This window comes from Pongo pygmaeus, chromosome 2 (genome assembly GCF_028885625.2).
Source record: "Pongo pygmaeus isolate AG05252 chromosome 2, NHGRI_mPonPyg2-v2.0_pri, whole genome shotgun sequence".
Lineage (NCBI taxonomy): Eukaryota > Metazoa > Chordata > Mammalia > Primates > Hominidae > Pongo > Pongo pygmaeus.
The window spans coordinates 73,665,977-73,676,761 of NC_085930.1; positions in this window are offsets into that span (position 1 = coordinate 73,665,977).

A 10,785-nucleotide genomic window follows, 5' to 3' on the forward strand; every position below is an offset into this window, starting at 1 on the left:
GCTACTCAGGAGGCTGAGGCAGGAGGATGGCGTGAACCCGGGAGGCGGAGTTTGCAGTGAGCGGAGATCATGCCACTGTACTCCAGCCTGAGCAACAGAGCGAGACTCCGTCTCAAAAAAATTCTTAATCTTAATTTTTTCTTAAAATGTAAAGATGGGGGTCTCACTATGTTGCCCAAGCTGGTCTTAAGCTCCTGGCCTCAAGCCATCCTCCTGCCTCCAGCTCTTGAAGTTCTGGGATACAGGTGTGAGCCACCATACTTGGGTCAATCTTTTAATATGTTCAATGTCTGTAGATATAATGCACATTACAGAAATTCTGTGGGGTCCTCAGTGATTTCTAGAAGTGTAAAGGGATCCTGAAACCAAAAAATCTGAAAGCTGTTCATTTAGGAGAAGAGCAAGGTCTGACAGTGACTGAATCTGTCTTGGGAGAAAATGACAGCCTTTCTCCATCTCTTCTGAGGACGGTCAAAAAGAATTGGGTTTAAATGACCACAAGAGCAAGTTAAATTAACTGTTAAGAAGCACTTCCTTCCTGTTTGTTTTGGGAGACCTGTTAAATGCAGAGGTGAATTTGCTTCCCTGGCCCCTTCACAGACAGATGGCCCTGCCGTGGGTTGTCACACTTTTTTTTTTTTTTACAGGAAGCAATAATGGACCTACATCTTTTGGACCATAATTCTATGCATGGACTGCCCTCAACAATCCTGTAGTTGGAATCACTTTGTATAAAATGACTCCCAAAAAGGGCTTTGCAAGTATTTGGTGCAAGTCATGGAAGATTCTCTGACTATTGCAGCCTCCACTCAAGGTGACATTGTGGTGGGACCCTGCCATGTCCCCAGCCATCTTTCCCCAGATGGTGGCTGTATTATAAAGCCAGTGAGGAAGGTGAAAGTGTTACTTTCTGAAACAGCTCACTTTCTCCTGGTAGACTGTGTTCATTGTGCGGTAAATTGTGGTTGTTCCATGTCTTCTCTTGTCTTGGCTAGTTTGCTTTCCAGCCAACAGGCACCTCTTAGGTGCCAGGCACTGTACTGGAGGCTTTGTGTACATGACCTAATTTAATTTGCAGAGTAGTTTTGGGGAGGAACTGGTTATTTTTGGTTAATATTCCCAATGTGCACTTAGAAAACTAGGACTCAAGATGCCCCAGGTGACACGGTTGAGTGAGGCAGAACCAGGACTCATGCCATTTTTGTGACTTCCGTTCTCTCTACTATATCATTGAGTCCGTTGTTTTATTGTGAGTTTGGGGTGGGGAGCGGTGGACTGAAGACAGGAGATTACTGGGGCGAGGGATAGCTTTCAGGAGTAAAAAGGCAAAGAGTGAGGAGGTGGAATGGATTAGTGGTTAAGAACATGGGCTCTGGAGCCAGACTGTCTGGGTTTAAATTCTTCTCCTACCACTTACTAGATTTGTGACTTTGGACAAGTTACTAAATCTATTTCTTCTTCAGATTTTGAAAATTATGTGCAAGTACTTCTAGAAAAGGTACAATCAAGGCAGGAGGGTTAAAGCAGTCAGTATAGAGGGATCTGAGTGTAAACCTTTGACCTGCTTTAAATCCGCTCCAAACTTCAAGGGTTGATGCTTAGTCACATTGCAGAAATTATTCTCAATATGGTAATGAAATAGCCAAGGCTAAGACTACACATTTTTGAAAGATGTGTTTTCATCACACCTCCCTCCCCACCCATGTGTCACTTCTTTTTTAAAATGATTATGTTACCCTAAAGAAATTGACTTTTTTTTAGGGGTGGCGTGGAAGAAGGCTTGGGTGCATGGAACACATTCATCCACTGGAAAAAATGATCAAAAGGTGCATTATCAGCTCATTCGTTCCAGGCACAAATACATGAAAAGAATGTGGCTGATAAAGACAACTGAGATCAGTGTGTGAAGAATGAAAGGAAAAGTGTGCTGCATCATCCTCATTAAATAGCAGTCTGAAAAAGTATATGAGAGGACTTCCTTGATAAGATTAAATCCCCTGGTCTTTGTAAAAGGAGGCTAAAGTTTCTTACTTGCTTCTCCTAACTCTGCGGCTGGGCTCAAAACTGGGTATTGTTTTGTTAAGACTCAGTTTCAGGGCGGCTTCCAACTCAATACTTGCTCCTGTTCCAGAACATTTGTAAAAATTTAATTCAGAGCAGGGAGGGTGGGGGAACCTCACTAATATGGGAAACATATTCACATTTGTAATTTTATATTTATTAATAAAACCCTTTGCTTCAGGACATATTAGGCAAGCCAAAGACTGAATCACATTGATGATTGCCTGTGGGCTTTTAGCTTTGAACATTCTCTTGTGGAGCCAACCCTGGTGCCTCCATCTGTGGGTATGGTTTTCCGTGGAGTGGTAGCTCAAAGTGGTTTTATGTGTGATGTTCTCCCTCTAGTGGCCAGTTTGGGTTTGTTGTATTGGTTTGATTTTTTTTTTTTTTTTTCCTTTTTTGTTGTACAAGTGATCTCTAGAGTTGGCAAACCTTTTATTTAGGGGTTGTGTGGATTTGGGAAGGCTAGGAGGTATGAGTAAAAAGGGAGGGGGTGCAAAATTTTATTCCATAGGTAAAACAATTGTTCTAAAGTGTTTGTTTCAATTGCTAGCTTTTTAAAGAGGAGGAAGAGAAGGAGATAGCGAATGTGACCCGCAGAGGTGAAGAGAGCTCTGGAATAATTTGTCATCTTTTTACTGTAATCATTTTCTGAACTTCTACTGCCTTTATTAAGAATTATCTCATTTTTAACTATCAAGTTTCTTTGAAAATTTATTATTTTTTACTTATCAGAGGGTAAAATTAGAAACTCAAAGCATAAGTAGAATTTATATAGAAGCTCCTCATTCTATGAGTTTTTGGTCTTCTCCCATATCCATGCCAATAGGTGACTGCTATCAACGGTCTGTCTTTCCGGACTTTTAAAAATGTATTTACAAACATCTATACTACATGTGTATATGGATATATATTGAATACAATTATATATACACACACACACACACACACACACACACACACACACATATACACACAGAGAAAGTGGTGGCTCAAACCTGTAATCCTAGCACTTTGGGAGGCCGAGGTGGGCAGATCATGAGGTCAGGAGTTTGAGAACACCCTGAACAACATGGTGATTTTATATACTAAAAAATGGTGATTTTTTATACTTAAAAAAATACAAAAATTAGCCTGGCATGGTGGTGCATGCCTGTAATCCCAGCTACTCAGGAGGCTGAGGCAGGAGAATTGCTCGAACCCAAAGGCAGAGGTTGCAGTGAGCCAAGATCGCGCCACTGCACTCCAGCCTGGGCGACAGAGCGAGACTCCATCTCAGAAAAAAAAAAAAAAAAAAAAAGGAAATAATACGTAATATATGCAACTTTTTTTTTTATTTCTTCTATTAAAAAAAAACGGATACATGTACAGAACGTGCAGGTTTGTTACATAGGAATACATGTGCCATGGTGGTTTGCTGCACCTATTGACCCATCCTCTAAGTTCCCTCCCCTCACCTCCTACCCCCAACACGCCCTGGTATGTGTTGTTCCCCTCTCTGTGTCCATGTGTTCTCAATGTTCAACTCTCACTTATGAGTGAGTACATGTGGTGTTTGGTTTTCTGTTCCTATGTTAGTTTGCTGAGGATAATGGCTTCCAGCTTCATCCATGTCCCTGCAAAGGACATGATCTCATTCCTTTTTATGGCTGCGTAGTGTTCCATGGTGTATATGTACCACATTTTCTTTATCCAGTCTACCATTGATGGGCATTTGGGTTGGTTCCATGTCTTTGCTATCGTAAACAGTGCTTCAAGGAACATACATGTGCATGTGTCTTTATATTACAATGATTTATATTCCTTTGGGTATATATCCAGGAATGGGATTGCTGAGTCAAATGGTATTTCTGGTTCTAGATCCTTGGGGAATCACCATACCGTCTTCCACAATGTTTGAACTAATTTACATTCCCACCAACAATGTAAATACGTTCCTACTTCTCCACAGCCTCACTAGCCTCTATTGTTTCTTGATTTTTTAATAATCGCCATTCTGACTGGCGTGAAATGGTATCTCATTGCATTTCTCTGATGATCAGTGATGTTGAGCTTTTTTTCATATGTCCGTTGGCTGCATAAATGTCTTTTTTGAGAAGTGTTTGTTCATATCCTTCACCCACTTTTTGATGATTTTTTTTCTTGTAAATATGTTTAAGTTCCTTGTAAATTCTAGATATTAGACCTTTGTCAGATGGGTAGATTGCAAAAGTTTTCTCCCATTTTGTAGATTGCTTGCTCACTCCGATGATAGTTTCATTTGCTCTGCAGAAGCTCTTTAGTTTAATTAGATTCCATTTGTCAATTTTGGCTTTTTTTGCAATTGCTTTTGGCATTTTTGTCATGAAGTCTTTCCCCATGCCTATGTCCTTAATGATATTGCCTAGGTTTTCTTCTAGGGTTTTGTTTGTTTGTTTGTTTGTTTGTTTGTGATGGAGCTTCACTCTTGTTGCCCAGGCTAGAGTGCAATGGCGTGATCTTGGCTCACCGCAACCTCTGCCTCCTGGGTTCAAGTGATTCTCCATCCTCAGCCTCCTGGGTAGCTGGGATTACAGGCATGTGCCACCACACCTGGCTAATTTTTTTTTTTTTTTTTGTATTTTTAGTAGAGACAGGGTTTCTCCATGTTGGTCAGGCTGGCCTCAAACTCCTGATCTCAGGTGGTCTGCCCGCCTCAGCCTCCCAAAGTGTTGGGATTACAGGCATGAGCCACTGCGCCTGGTCTCTTCTGGGGTTTTTATGGTTTTGGGTTTTACATTTAAGTCTTTAATCCATCTTGGGTTAATTTTTGTATAAGGTGTAAGGAAGGGGTCCACTTTCAGTTTTCCGCATATGGCTAGCCAGTTTTCCTAGCACCACTTACTGAATAGGAGTACCTTTCCCCATTGCTTGTTTTTGTCAGGTTTGTGAAAGATCAGATGGTTGTAGATGTGTGGTATTACTTCCGAGGGCTCTGTTCTGCTCCATTGGTCTATATGTCTGTTTTGGTACCAGTATCATGCTGTTTTGGTTACTGTAGCCTTGTAGTATAGTTTGAAGTCAGGTAGTGTGATGCCTCCAGCTTTGTTCTTTTCGCTCAGAATTGTCTTGGCTATCCAGGCTCTTCTTTGGTTCCGTATGAAATTTAAAATAGTTTTTTCTAATTCTGTGAAGAATGTCAACAGTAGTTTGATGGGAATAGCATTGAATCTATAAATTGCTTTGGGCAGTATGGCCATTTTCATGATATTGATTCTTCCCATCCATGAGGATGGAATGTTTTTCCATTTATTTGTGTCCTCTCTTATTTCCTTGAGCAGTGGTTTGTAGTTGGAGAGGTCCTTGGAGAGGTCCTTCACATCTCTTGTTAGCTGTATTCCTAGGTATTTTATTCTCTTTGTAGCAATTGTGAAAGGGAATTCATTCATGATTTGGCTCTCTGTTAGCCTATTGTTGGTGTAAAGGAATGCTTGTGATTTTTGCACATTGATTTTTGTATCCTGAGACTTTGCTGAAGTTTCTTATCAGTTCAAGAAGTTTTGGGGCTGAAACGATGCAGTTTTCTAAATGTAAAATCATGTCATCTGCAAACAGAGACAACTTGACTTCCTCTCTTCCTATTGAATACCTTTTATTTCTTTCTCTTGCCTGATTGCCCTGGCCAGAACCTCCAATACAATGTTGAATAATGGTGAGAGAGGGCATCCTTGTCTTATACTGGTTTTCAAACAGAATGCTTCCAGCCCATTCAATATGTTATTGGCTGTGGGTTTGACATAAATAGCTCTTATTATTTTGAAATATGTTCCATCAATACCTAGTTTATTGAGAGTTTTTAACATGAAGGGATGTTGAATTTTATCAAAGGCCTTTTCTGCATCTATTGAGATAATCATGGTTTTTATCATTGATTCTGTTTATGTAATGGATTATGTTTATTGATTTGTGTATGTTGAACCACCCTTGCATCCCAGTGACGAAACCCACTTGATCGTGGTGGGTAAGTTGTTTGATGTGCTGCTGGATTTGGTTTGCCACTATTTTATTGAGGATTTTCGCATTGATGTTCATGAGAGATGTTAGCCTGAAGGTTTCTTTTTTTGTTGTGTCTCTTCCCAGTTTTGGTATCAGGATGATATTGGCTTCATAAAATGAGTTAGGGAAGAGTCCCTTCTTTTTAATTGTTTGGAATAATTTCAGAAGAATGGTACCAGCTCCTCTTTGTATTTCTGGTAAAATCCAGCTGTGAATCTGTCTGGTCCTGGGCTTTTTTTAGTTGGTAGGCTATTAATTACTGCCTCAATTTCAGAGCTTGTTATTCGTCTATTCAGGGATTCAACTTCTTCCTGGTTTAGTCTTGGTTGGATGTATGCGTCCAGGAATTTATCCATTTCTTCTAGATTTTCTAGTTTATTTGCACAGAGGTGTTTGTAGTATTCTCTGATGGTAGTTTGTAATTCTGAGGGGCCAGTGGTGATATCCCCTTTATCATTTTTTATTGCATCTATTTGATTCTTCTCTCTCTTCTTTATTAGCCTAGCTAGCGGTCTATCTTTCTATTAATTTTTTCAAAAAACCAGCTCATGGATTCGGTGATTTTTTTGAGGGTTTTTTTTGTCTCTATCTCCTTCAGTTCTTCTCTGATCTCAGTTATTTCTTGTCTTCTGCTGGTTTTTGGATTCGCTTGCTTTTGCCTCTCTAGCTTTTAATTGTGATGTTAGGGTGTTGATTTGAGATCTTTCTAGCTTTCTGATGTGGGCATTTAGTGCTATAAATTTCCCTCTTAACTCTGTTTTAGCTGTGTCCCAGAGATTCTGGTAGATTGTCTCTTCATTCTCATTGGTTTCAAAGAACTTCTTGATATCTGCCTTAATTACATTATTTACCCAGGAGTCATTCAAGAACAGGTTGTTCAATTTCCATGAAATTGTGTGGTTTTGAGTGAGTTTCTTAATCCTTAGTTCTAGTTTGATTGCACTGTGGTCTGAGGGACTGTTTGTTATGATTTCAGTTCTTTTGCATTTACTGAGGAGTGTTTTACTTCCAATTGTGTAGTCGATTGTAGAATAAGTGCCATGTGGCACTGAGAAGAATGTATATTCTGTTAATTTGGGGTAGAGAGTTCTGTAGACGTCTGCTAGGTCTACTTGATCCAGAGCTGCGTTCAAGTCCTGAATATCCTTGTTAATTTTCTGTCTTGTTGATCTGTCTAATACTGATAGTGGAGTGTTGAAGTCTCCCACTATTATTGTGTGGGAGTCTAAGTCTCTTTGTAGATCTCTAAAAATTTGTTTTATGAATCTTGGTGCTTCTGTATTGGCTCCATATGTATTCAGAATAGTTAGCTCTTCTTGTTGCATTGACCCCTTTACCATTCCCTTCTTTGTCTTTTTTGATCTTTGTTGGTTTAAAGTCTGTTTTATCAGAGACTAGGATTGCAACCCCTACTTTTTTTTGCTTTCCATTTGCTTGGTAAATTTTCCTCCATCCCTTTATTTTGAGCCTATGTGTGTCTTTGCATGTAAGATGGGTCTCCTGAATACAGCATGCTGATGGGTCTTGACTCCTTATCCAATTTGCCAACGTGTGTCTTTTAACTGGGGTATTTAGCCCATTTATATTTAAGGTTAGTATTGTTATGTGTGAATTTGATCCTGTCATCATGATACTATGTGGTTATTTTGCACACTAGTTGATGCAGTTTCTTCATAGTGTCATTGGTCTTTATAGTTTGGTGTGTTTTTGCAGTGGCTGGTACCAGTTTTTCTTTTCCATATTTAGTGCTTCTTTCAGGAGCTCTTGCAGGGCAGGCCTGTTGGTAATGAAATCCCTCAGCATTTGCTTGACTGGAAAGGATTTTATTTCTTCTTCGCTTATGAAGCTTAGTTTGGCTGGATATGAGATTCTGGATTGAAAATTCTTTTCTTTAAGAATGTTGAATATTGGCCCCCACTATCTTCTGGCTTGTAGAGTTTCTGCTGAGAAGGCCACTGTTAGTCTGATGGGCTTCCCTTTGTAGGTGACCTGGCCTTTCTCTCTGGCTGCCTTAACAGTTTTTCCTTCATTTCGACCTTGGAGAATCTGATGATTATGTGTCTTAGGGTTGATCTTCTCGTGGAGTATCTTAATGGTGTTCTCTGTATTTCTTGAATTTGCATGTTGGCCTGTCTTGCTAGGTTGGGGATGTTCTCCTGGATAATACCCTGAAGTGTGTTTTCCAGCTTGTTTCCATTCTCCCTGTCTCCTTCTGGTACTCCAGTCAATCATAGGTTTGGTCTTTGTAAGAGGTCCCATATTTCTTGGAGGCTTTGTTCATTCCTTTTCACTCTTTTTTTTCTCTATTCTTGTCTGTGTGTCTTATTTCAGTAAGGTGTTCTTCGAATTCTTATATCCTTTCTTCTGCTTGCTCTATTTGGCCGTTGACACTTGTGTATGCTTCACGAAGTACTCATGCTGTGTTTTTCAGCTCCATCAGGTTGTTTATGTTCCTCTCTAAAGTGGTTATTCTAGTTAGCAATTCCTCTAACCTCTTATCAAGTTTCTTAGCTTCTTTGCATTGGGTTAGAATATGTTCCTTTAGCTCATCGTAATTTTTTATTACCCATCTTTTGAAGCTTACTTCTGTCAATTCATCCGTCTGATCCTCCATTCAGTTCTGCGCCCTTGATGGAGAGACATTGCAATCATTTGGAGGAGAAGAGGCAGGCACTTTGGCCTTTTGGATTTTCAGCATTTTTCATTGATTCTCATCTTCATGAGTTTGTCTAGTTTTGGTCTTTGAGGCTGCTGACCCTTGGATGGGGCTTTTGTGGGGGCCTTGTTGTTGTTGTTAATGCTGTTGTTGTTGTTGATGCTGTTGTTGTCACTTCCTGCTTGTTTTTCTTTCAATAGTCAGGTCCCTCTTCTGTAGGGATGCTGCAGTTTGGTGGGGGTTCACTTCAGGCCTTATTCATCTGATTTGCTCCTGTGCCTGGAGATGTCACTCAAGGAGGCTGGAGAGCAGCAAAGATGGGTGCCTACTCCTTCTGGGAGCTCTGCCCTCGAGGGGCACCGACCTGATGCCAGTGGGGGTTCCCCTTCCCCGTGTGGCTCTCAGGGTGGTCACCACACCACACTGCTCTTCCTTCTCTCCGTGGGTCATGACAGCCTTCTAGTCAATTTTGATGAGAGAACCTGGGTACCTTGGTTGCCGGTGAAGGATTCTCATGCTTATTATGGTTTTTTTCTATGGGAGCCTCAGAATGCTGCTGCTTCTAGTCAGTCATCTTGGCCTGTCAATCACAACTTATATATGGTTTTTATAAAACAATATTGAGTCATACTATAAAGGCTATTCATTTAATTTATTTTGTATATCTTGTGAAAGTTCTATAAAGGTCTAGGTCTTTTTAAAATAGCTGAATTAATTTATTTAAGCATTTCCCTACTGATGAATATGTGAGTTATTCCCAGTTTTCATTGTTAAAGTTTTTTCCAATAAACCTATTTGTACCTATTTATATCTTTGCCAATTTGTGCAGATATTTCTGTGAGATAAATTCCTGGGAGTCTAGCTGCTGCGTCAAAACATATGGTTATTTCAAATTGTGTTGGATATTGACAGCCCTCCAAAAAGGTTGTACTAGTTTACCAATTTACATCCATGCACAGTGAATTTGCAGCATTTCAATGCTTCTTTATTCTAAAACTAATTTGAGAACAGCCAAGGTAGCTCAGCATAGGAGAAATTCTTCTGTAGGGTGCAGGCATAGTTGTCAGGGGAGATGAATGAAATCAAACTGAGGTCTTCATCTGGCCGTAGTTCTAGAGCATTCTCTGCTTTCTGTGGCTGAAATACAACCCTGGGGTATGCTAATTGGTCCAACTGTAGTTGCAATGACTCCAGTCTGCAAAAGTGACTCACTGTTAATGAAATCAGTCTTCAGGAGTAAATTGTTTGCACTCCCCTCTCTGCCCACAATCTACAGTGACCTCTTAACTGTGTGTAATTGCCATGCTCTTTTTCTCCCTGTGGTTTGGTGATCTGGAGCTCCTCACTGAGTTAATAATTTTGACCTTTCCTACATATGGCTTGGTTGGGAATGCTTCTGACCTCACTCATGAAAGTTGAAAAATCGTGTTCTGTAGGCCAAGGACCTTCTGTATTATCCAGTCTCATCAGCCTCCTCTCTCCCATCTCCCATCTTCATGTTATAGTCCTCAGAGCTGGTCCCTGGCCTAGGCCTGGCTTGTGTTAGAAGCAGGGGAAATTGTTCAAAATGCACCTATCTGAGCCCTCCCTCTAAAAGACTGGGTTAATAGGACTAAACTGAGACTGGAGATTATATACTTTTAAAATCCCCATTCACATCCCCTGAGCCGTGGGGCATTTTTATCCCTTGGGAGCTTTAGTTACGTTATCTGTAAAATGAGGACTTGAATTATATTGAGCTCTCCTGTAGGAGAAAGAGGAAAGAGGGTTGCCCGGAAAGTTCTGCCTGGAGACTTTAGGACAGCTGCTTCTGAGAGTCACTAGTGAGTCTACCTTGATGGTTCTATGACTGCAGATATTGGTAGGGTGCTGCTTCTGTGTTAGGCTCTATTTCTCGAGTAATAGTAAACCAGTTGGTGAGAAAACAAGACTGAAAAAATGCTCCCTTGACATAAACCTGTTGTAGACCCTTCATTGCACATTCTTTGAGGACCTTCCACTGTGGAATTCTGTAACTGAAGTCCAGGGGTAAAGGAAGCCCAAATGTGAAACCA